This window comes from Bufo bufo, chromosome 5 (assembly GCF_905171765.1).
Source record: "Bufo bufo chromosome 5, aBufBuf1.1, whole genome shotgun sequence".
Lineage (NCBI taxonomy): Eukaryota > Metazoa > Chordata > Amphibia > Anura > Bufonidae > Bufo > Bufo bufo.
This window is the reverse complement of record NC_053393.1, coordinates 162,288,393-162,298,773: the sequence shown is the minus strand read 5'-3', so window position 1 is coordinate 162,298,773 and position 10,381 is coordinate 162,288,393.

Genomic DNA, 10,381 nt, shown 5'->3' with positions numbered 1-10,381 from the left:
TTTTGCCCACCTTACTTCCCCAAAAAAGGTAATAAAAGTGATCAAAAAAGTCGCACGTACGCCAAAATTGTAACAATCAAACCGTCATCTCATCCCACAAAAATCATACCCTACCCAAGATACTCGCCCCAAAACTGAAAAAACTATGGCTCTTGAAACACTAAAACATGTTTTTTTCTGTTTCAAAAATGAAATCCTTGTGTAAAACTTACATAAATTTAAAAAAAAAGTATACATATTAGGTATCGCCGCATCCGTATCGACCGGCTCTATAAAAATATCACATAATCTAACCCCTCAGATGACCACCGTAAAAAATTAAAAATAAAAACGGTGTAAAAAAAAGCCATTTTTTGTCATCTTACGTCACAAAAAGTGTAATAGCAAGCGATCAAAAAGTCATATGCACCCCAAAATAGTGCCAATCAAACCGTCATCTCATCCCGCAAAAAATGAGACCCTACTTAAGATAATCGCCCAAAAACTGAAAAAACTATGGCTCTTAGACTATGGAGACACTAAAACATTTTCTTTGTTTTCAAAATGAAATCATTGTGTAAAACTTACATAAATAAAAAAAAAAGCATACATATTAGGTATCGCCGCGTCCGTGACAACCTGCTCTATAAAATTACCACATGATCTAACCTGTCAGATGAATGTTGTAAATAACAAAAAAAAAAACAGTGCCAAAAAAGCTATTTTTTGTTACCTTGCCTCACAAAAAGTGTAATATAGAGCAACCAAAAATCATATGTACCCTAAACTAGTACCAACAATACTGCCACCCTATCCCGTAGTTTCTAAAATGGGGTCACTTTTTTGGAGTTTCTACTCTAGGGGTGCATCAGGGGGGCTTCAAATGGGACATTGTGTCAAAAAAAACAGTCCAGCAAAATCTGCCTTCCAAAAACCATATGGCATTCCTTTCCTTCCGCGCCCTGCCGTGTGCCCGTACAGCAGTTTACGACCACATATGGGGTGTTTCTGTAAACTACAGAATCAGGGCCATAAATAATGAGTTTTGTTTGGCTGTTAACCCTTGCTTTGTAACTGGAAAAAAAATATAAAAATGGAAAATCTGCCAAAAAAGTGAAATTTTGAAATTGTATCTCCTATTTTCCATTAAATCTTGTGCAACACCTAAAGGGTTAACAACGTTTGTAAAATCAGTTTTGAATACCTTGAGGGGTGTAGTTTCTTAGATGGTGTCACTTTTATGGAGTTTCTTCTCTAGGGGTGCATCAGGGGGGCTTCAAATGGGACATGGTGTCAAAAATTAACAGTCCAGCAAAATCTGCATTCCAATAACCGTATGGCATTCCTTTCCTTCTGCGCCCTGCCGTGTGCCCGTACAGAAGTTTACAGCCACATATGGGGTGTTTCTGTAAACTACAGAATCAGGGCCATAAATAATGAGTTTTGTTTGGCTGTTAACCCTTGCTTTGTAACTGGAAAAAAAATATTATAATGGAAAATCTGCCAAAAAAGTGAAATTTTGAAATTGTATCTCTATTTTCCATTAAATCTTGTGCAACACCTAAAGGGTTAACAAAGTTTGTAAAATCAGTTTTAAATACCTCGAGGGATGTAGTTTCTTAGATGGGGTCGCTTTTATGGAGTTTCTACTCTAGGGGTGCATCAGGGGGGCTTCAAATGGGACATGGTGTAAATAAACCAGTCCAGCAAAATCTGTCTTCCAAAAACCAAACGGCACACCTTTCACTCTACGCCCCGCTGTGTGGCCGTACAGTAGTTTACGGCCACATATTGGGTGTTTATGTAAACGGCAGAGTCAGGGCAATAAACATACAGTCTTGTTAGTGGAAAAAATGGGTTAAAATGGAAAATTAGGCAAAAAAATGAAATTATCAAATTTCATCCCCATTTGCCAATAACTCTTGTGCAACACCTAAAGGGTTAACGAAGTTTGTAAAATCAGTTTTGAATACCTTGAGGGGTGTAGTTTCTTAGATGGGGTCATTTTTGGGTTGTTTCTATTATGTAAGCCTTGCAAAGTGACTTCAGACCTGAACTGGTCCCTAAAAATTGAGTTTTTGTAAATTTCAGAAAAATTTCAAGATTTGCTTCTAAACTTCTAAGCCTTATAACATCCCCAAAAAATAAAATATCATTCCCAAAACAATTCAAACATGAAGTAGACATATGGGGAATGTAAAGTCATCACAATTTTTGGGGGTATTACTATGTATTACAGAAGTAGAGAAACTGAAACTTTGAAATTTGCAAATTTTTCCAATTTTTTGGTAAATTAGGTATTATTTTGTGCAAAAAAAATATTTTTTTTTACTTCATTTTACCAGTGTCATGAAGTACAATATGTGACGAAAAAACTATCTCAGAACGGCCTGGATAAATCAAAGCGTTTTAAAGTTATCAGCAGTTAAAGTGACAGTGGTCAGATTTTCAAAAAATGGCCTGGTCCTTAAGGTGAAATAAGGCTGTGTCCCTATGGGGTTAAAGGGCTTCTGTCAGCCCACTAAACCGTTTTTTTTTTTTTTTGTTTACTAATAATCCCTATACTGCGAGCTCTGCATATAAGTTAAATAATCATTTTGGTTCAGTAGAATTTGATAAAAAGCGATTTTTAAAATATGCAAATTACCTTGCTACCAGCAAGTAGGGCGGCTACTTGCTGGTAGCAGCCGCATCCTCCGATCCTAATGACGCCCCCTCCGCATTGTAATTGACAGGGCCAGGGAACGGAATCGTTCTCTGCTGGCCCTGCCTGTTAGCATTCAAAATCTGGCGCCTGCGCTGCGGCCGTACGTATCTTCAATCTGCGCAGGCGCACTGAGAGGCGGCCGCTCGCTCCTCAATGCGCCTGCGCCGGTTGTAGATGTGACGTCATCGGCGCAGGCGCATTGAGGATGGAGCGGCCGAGCGAGTGGCCGTCTCTCAGTGCGCCTGCGCAGATTGAAGGTAGGTACGGCCGCGGCGCAGGCGCCAGATTTTGAATGCTAACAGGCAGGGCCAGCAGAGAACGATTCCGTTCCCTGGCCCTGTCAATCACAATGCAGAGGGGGCGTCATTAGGATCGGAGGATGCGGCTGCTACCAGCAAGTAGCCGCCCTACTTGCTGGTAGCAAGGTAATTTGCATATTTTAAAAATCGCTTTTTATGAAATTCTACTGAACCAAAATGATTATTTAACTTATGTATGCAGGGCTCGCGCAATATAGGGATTATTAGTAAACCAAAAAAAAAAAAAACGTTTAGTGGGCTAAAAGAAGCCCTTTAAAGTCAATGGGTCCGCCAAAAAAACGGAATGCATACGGAAATGCATCCGTATGTCTTCCGTATCCGTTCCGTTGTTTGCGGAACCATCTATTGAAAATGTTATGCCCAGCCCAATTTGTTCTATGTAAATACTATATACTGTATATGCCATACGGAAAAACGGAATAGAAAAACGGAACCGAAACGGAAACACAACGGAAACAAAAAATGGAACAACGGATCCGTGAAAAACGGACCGCAAAACACTGAAATAGCCATACGGTAGTGTGAAAGAGGCCTTAAGCTGTTGACCTGCAGAAGATCTGTCCCAGGGGTCACATTGACCAGTGTGGACAGTCCTGCTGCATTAATTAACCCTATAGGCTCTCCTCTGCTTTACACCTATCTAAAAATAAATAAAACTTAAAGGGTAAGGCCGAGTTCATATCCCGTTTTTGCTATCCGTTTCATGTAAACATACAGTGGCATCCTTCATCATAGAGTTTGAAAGAAAAATGTATATGTTAACGTATTATTATTTTTTCTACTGGACTATATATGTTGTATCGTTTTCTTTAACCCCTAGAGGACATGATCGGCGGTCTGATCGGGCGGGTGCAGGAGCTGCGCCCGCCCAATTATCGGCACAGACCTGGCAGTCATATTAACCCCTTGTATGCTGTTGTCAATGCTGACCGTGGCATGCGGAGGGTACGGGTGCCCTCCGCTTTCCCTTTGGGTCCCTGCACTGCATTACAATACAGGATGTATTGTAATGCAGTGCAGAGGGGATCAGACTCCAGAAGTTGAAGTCCCAGAGTGGGACAAAAAAAAAAGTTAAAAAAAAAGTGTTTTTCATAAAAAATAAAGTTTCAAGTAAAAAAAAAAAGTCCCTTTACGGCCTCATGCACACGACCGTATTTTTTTGCGGTCCGCAAAAACGGGTTCTGTTTTTCCGTGATCCGTGACCGTTTTTTCGTCTGTGGGTCTTCCTTGATTTTTGGAGGATCCACGGACATGAAAAAAAAGTCGTTTTGGTGTCCGCCTGGCCGTGCGGAGCCAAACGGATCCGTCCTGAATTACAATGCAAGTCAATGGGGACGGATCTGTTTGACGTTGACACAATATGGTGCAATTTCAAACGGATCCGTCCCCCATTGACTTTCAATGTAAAGTCAGGAGTTAATATACCATAGGATCTGAGTTTTCTCCAATCCGATGGTATATTTTAACTTAAAGCGTCCCCATCACTATGGGAATGCCTCTATGTTAGAATATACCGTCGGATTTGAGTTACATCATGAAACTCAAATCCGACAGTATATTCTAACACAGAGGCGTTCCCATGGTGATGGGGACGCTTCAGGTTAGAATATACTAAAAGAACTGTGTACATGACTGCCCCCTGCTGCCTGGCAGGTGCTGCCAGGCAGCAGGGGGCAGCCCCCCCCCCTGTAGTTAACACATTGGTGGCCAGTGCGGCTGGCCCCCCCTCCCCTGTAGTTAACTCATTGGTGGCCAGTGGGCCCCCCTCCCTCCCCTGTAGTTAACTCGTTGGTGGCCAGTGGGCCCCCCCTCCCTCCCCTGTAGTTAACTCGTTGGTGGCCAGTGGGGCCCCCCCTCCCCTGTAGTTAACTCATTGGTGGCCAGTGGGCCCCCCTCCCTCCCCTGTAGTTAACTCGTTGGTGGCCAGTGGGCCCCCCCTCCCTCCCCTGTAGTTAACTCGTTGGTGGCCAGTGGGCCTTCTCCCCTCCCTCCCCCTCCTAATTAAAATCTCCACCCTATCATTGGTGGCAGCGGAGAGTACCGTTCGGAGTCCCAGTTTAATAGCTGGGGCTCCGATCGGTAACCATGGCAACCAGGACGCTACTGCAGTCCCGGTTGCCATGGTTACTTAGCAATTTGTAGAACCATTATACTTACCTGCGAGCTGCGATCTCTGCAGGTCATGTCACTTACCAGTAGGAGGAGCTCCCGGCCGGACGCAGAGATCGCAGCTCGCAGGTAAGTATAATGGTTCTACAAATTGCTAAGTAACCATGGCAACCGGGACTGCAGTAGCGTCCTGGTTGCCATCGTTACCGATCGGAGCCCCAGCGATTAAACTGGGACTCCGATCGGTACTCTCCGCTGCCACCAATGATAGGGGGGAGGTTTTAATTAGCAGGGGGAGGGAGGGGAGAAGGCCCACTGGCCACCAACGAGTTAACTACAGGGGAGGGAGGGGGGCCCACTGGCCACCAACGAGTTAACTACAGGGGAGGGAGGGGGGCCCACTGGCCACCAATGAGCTAACTACAGGGGAGGGAGGGGGGCCCACTGGCCACCAACGAGTTAACTACAGGGGAGGGAGGGGGGGGGCCCACTGGCCACCAACGAGTTAACTACAGGGGAGGGAGGGGGGCCGGCCGCACTGGCCACCAACGAGTTAACTACAGGGGAGGGGGGGGGGGGCGGCCACACTGGCCACCAATGTGTTAACTACAGGGGGGGCTGCCCCCTGCTGCCTGGCAGCACCTGCCAGGCAGCAGGGGGCAGTCATGTACACAGTTATTTTAGTATATTCTAACCTGAAGCGTCCCCATCACCATGGGAACGCCTATGTGTTAGAATATACTGTTGGTTCTGAGTTTTCATGAAGTGAAAACTCAGCTCTGAAAAAGCTTTAATGCAGACGGATCTTCGGATCCGTCTGTATAAAAGTAACCTACGGCCACGGATCACGGACACGGATGCCAATCTTGTGTGCATCCGTGTTCTTTCACGGACCCATTGACTTGAATGGGTCCGTGAACTGTTGTCCGTCAAAAAAATAGGACAGGTCATATTTTTTTGACGGACAGGATACACGGATCACGGTCTCGGCTGCAAAACGGTGCATTTTCCGATTTTTCCACGGACCCATTGAAAGTCAATGGGTCCGCAAAAAAAAAACGGAAAACGGCACAACGGCCACGGATGCACACAACGGTCGTGTGCATGAGGCCTACCAAAATAAACTCATAAAAATGTAAAAAAGAAAAAAAAAGAAAGACAGACATATTGGGTATTGCAGCGTCTGTAACGACGGCTCTATAAAAATATCACATGATCCACCCTCTCTCCTGAACGCAGTAGAAAAAGTAAAATAAAAACTGTGCCAATGGAACTATTTTTTTTGTCACCTTACATCACAACAAGTACAACACCAAGTGATCAAATAGGCGTATGCCCCCCAAAATAGTACTAATCAAACCGTCACCTCATCCCGCAAAAAATTAGCCCCTACATAAAACAATGGGGCAAAAAATAAATAAAAATATGGCTCTCAGAATATGAAGACACTAAAACATTTCAAAAATGCCTTTATTGTGTTAAAAGTGAAAAAAGAAAAAAAGTAGACATATTAGGTATCGCCGTGTCCGTAACAACCAGGTCTATTAAAATATCACATGATCTAACCCCTCAGGTGAACACCGTAAAAAAAAGTAAAAGAAATGTTGTCAAAAAAGCCATTTTTTGTCACCTTACATTACAAAAAGTGTAATACCAAGCGATCAAAAAGTCATATGTACCCTTATCAGTCATTGATAGCTATCTATGTATACATACATACAGGGAAGGCTCAATCACTAGTAGGACCTCCCACTTAGCCAATAAGCTCAAAAAGCGCAAAAACACTTGAGAGGGTAGGTTCACATCACCATTTAGTTTTCCATTCTTCTGATCCATCAGAAGAAAAGAAAAAAAAACATCCTTTATTTTGAGCATCCATTCTACTTATTTTGCATCCACAAGGACTTTTTCATCGTAAAAAAATTACAGATTTCAGACCGAAATGACTTAAACGGAAGCAAAATAACCACAATGTATCCTCAAAATCAAGGATCGTTTTTTGTTTTTTTTCTTTATTTTCTGTTCTTCTGACAGATCAGAAAAACAAAGAACTACATGATGATGTGGACCTATCCTTAAATGTATAAATAAAATATACACTGGGTAACATTGATATAGAAAAGGACTAACTAAGCTGTAGAAACCAGTGTCAGGCAACTACTGCCAAGGCCAATAAGATAATGGGTTGCATCAAAAGGGGCATAGATGCCTGTGATGAGAACATAGTCCTGCCACTTTACAAATCACTAGTCAGACCACACATGGAGTACTGTGTACAGTTCTGGGCTTCTGTGAACAAGGCAGACATAGCAGGGCTGGAGAGGGTCCAGAGGAGGGCAACTAAAGTAATAACTGAAATGGGTGGATTATCAAAATTAGAGTTATTCAGTGTAGAAAAAAGAAAACTGTGTATAAATGTATTAGGGGTCAGTACAGAGATCTATCCCATCATCTATTTATCCCCAGGACTGTGACAAGGGGACATCCTCTGCGTCTGGAGGAAAGAAGGTTTGTGCACAAACATAGAAGAGGATTCTTTACGGTAAGAGCAGTGAGACTATGGAACTCTCTGCCTGAGGAGGTGGTGATTGTGAATTCACTAAAAGAGTTCAAGAGGGGCCTGGATGTGTTTCTGGAGTGTAATAATATTACAGGTTATAGCTACTAGAGAGGGGTCGTTCATCAATGGAGTTATTCTGATTGCCTGATAGGAGTAGGGAAGGATTTTTTTCCCCTAAATTGGCTTCTACCTCAGTTTTTTTTTTGCCTTCCTCTGGATCAACTTGCAGGATAACAGGCTGAACTGGATGGACAGATGTCTTTTTTTCAGCCTTATAAACTATGCTACTATGTTACTGAATCTTTTCTCACAAAACTGTGTTCCTAAAATTATCATACCTGGCATAAAAATTTCACAAAATGGGGCTTTTGCGACTATTTGGCCTTACTTGAGCGACTATTTGGCCTTACTTGAGCAAAAATGTTGCTTTTTAAAAAAAATATATATATAATATAAAATTATAAATATATTTGCCACCTAGCTGTGCTTTTATCTAAGCCCTTTTTGCGTGTATTAGTAGAAAAAGGAAAAATATCTTTGCCGCTCAGCGGTGCAGTGAGATATTTTACAGCCCACTTTGCCGTGTATTAGTGGCGAAATACAAATATATTCGCCGTTCATTGTTGTACTTATCTGTTGAAAAGCCTTTTGTGTAAAAATTTAAAAAAATTTGGGCCTAATTGCCGTTCTGCGGTACAGTGAGATATTTTACAGCCCAGTTTGTCGAGTATTACTGGCGAAATACAAATATATTCTCCTTTCATGGTTGTACTTATCTGTTGAAAAGCCTTTTGTGTAAAAATAGAAAAAAAATTGGGCCTAATTGCCGTTCAGCGGTGCAGTGAGATATTTTACAGCCCAGTTTGACGTGTATTACTGGCGAAATACAAATATATACCCCTATCTTTGTTGCACTTATCTGTAGAAAAGCCTTTTGTGTAAAAATAGAAAAAAAAGTGAGCCTAATTGCCGTTCAGCAGTGCAGTTATATGTGGTGAAGCACTTTTCGCGGTATGGACCGAATTACGTAGTGATGAAATTTTTTATGTGAAACAGCCTTTTTTTGGGAAAATTGATGGGTGAGAGTAGACTTTCTTCTGTATGAACCAAATTTCATTATCCTTCAAATATATTTTAAGTTCATTGTTGTAGTTATCTGTTGAAGAGCCTTTTGTGTAAAAATAGAAAAAAATTAGGGCTGAATTGCCATTCAGCGGTGCAGTGAGATATTTTACAGCCCAGTTTGCCGTGTTTTACTGGTGAAATAAAAATATATTCACCATCCTGCGTTGCACTTATCTGTTGAAAAGCCTTTTGTGTAAAAATATTAAAAAATTAGGGCCTAATTGCCGTTCAGCGGTGCAGTTATATGTGGTGAAGCACTTTTCACGGGATGGACCTAATTATGTAGTGGTGAAATTTTTTATGTGAAACAGGCTTTTTTTTGGGAAAATTGATGGGTGAGAGTAGACTTTCTTATGTATGAACCGAATTTCATTATCCTTTCATTGGTGAAATTTTTTATTTCAGCCATGTTTTCTTCTGGAAAATTGATGGGTGATTGTACAACTCCATTTGCGGTATGGACTGAAGTACTTAGCGGTGAAATTCTTTCTGTGACACTGGCTCTTTTTTGGAAACTGTATGGGTGAATGTATACCTCCTTTTGCGGTATGGAGCGACTTACTTAGTGGTGAAATTCTTTCTGTGACACTGGCTCTTTTTAGGAAAATGTATGGTGGAATGTACACCTCCTTTTTTGGTATGGAACAACATACTTAGTGGTGAAATTATTTCTGTGACACTGGCTTTTTTTCGGAAAATGTATGGGTGAATGTACACCTCCTTTTGCAGTATGGAACGACTTACTAAGTGGGGAAATTCTTTCGGCAACTCTGGCTCTTTTTTTCGGAAAATATATGGGTGAATGTAGACTTTCTTCTGTATGAACCGAATTCCATTATCCTTTCATTAGGGAAATTTTTATTTCAACCATGTTTTCTTCGGGAAAATTGATGGGTGTTTGTAGAACTTCTTTTGCGGTAAGGACCGAGTTACGTCGTCGTGGGTCCAGCAGTAAACATAATGAAGACACTGATGACAACACACCAGCAGACTTTGCCTTTACCATCTATGCACAATTAAATCAAGCAGCTTCAGTAAGTTGAAAACATTTTTGTGTTTTGATCTGCCCCATCTGCATTTGAACTCCACAGCACACAAGACATGACAGGAGAGCCTCTGCTTTGGAGTCCAAGTCCAGTTTCTTAAGATCAGTAGTTCCATCCAAATTGTGTGTAACATTCTTGCTCCTTGTGCAAAGCCATAACAAAAGGACTCTGTAGGCATACACATCAGAGGAAGCTGAAGCCACATGTTGCTTAATGGTTAATGTTTCTCGCTCTGAAAGAAGCTGGGAAGATTCAGCCCAAACTTCCGACTGGGAGACAGGGACATAGCAAAGACCCTCTGGGATCTCACATAGGCCACAGGCAGGGAGGTCGGTGGTCTGCTGTTCCTCCCATCTATCAGGTGGAGTAGGCAACTCTGGGATGAGCGGCTCCGGATCTGGCTGAGGTCGTTCTCGGAAGTGGAGCACACCGTCTGCTGACTCTTGCAGACAGCGCAATTTTTTTATTGCAGCTGGGTCATCTGGCCATACCTCTGGTGCTGACAACGGGACCAGAGGTTTCTCGAGGCAGATTA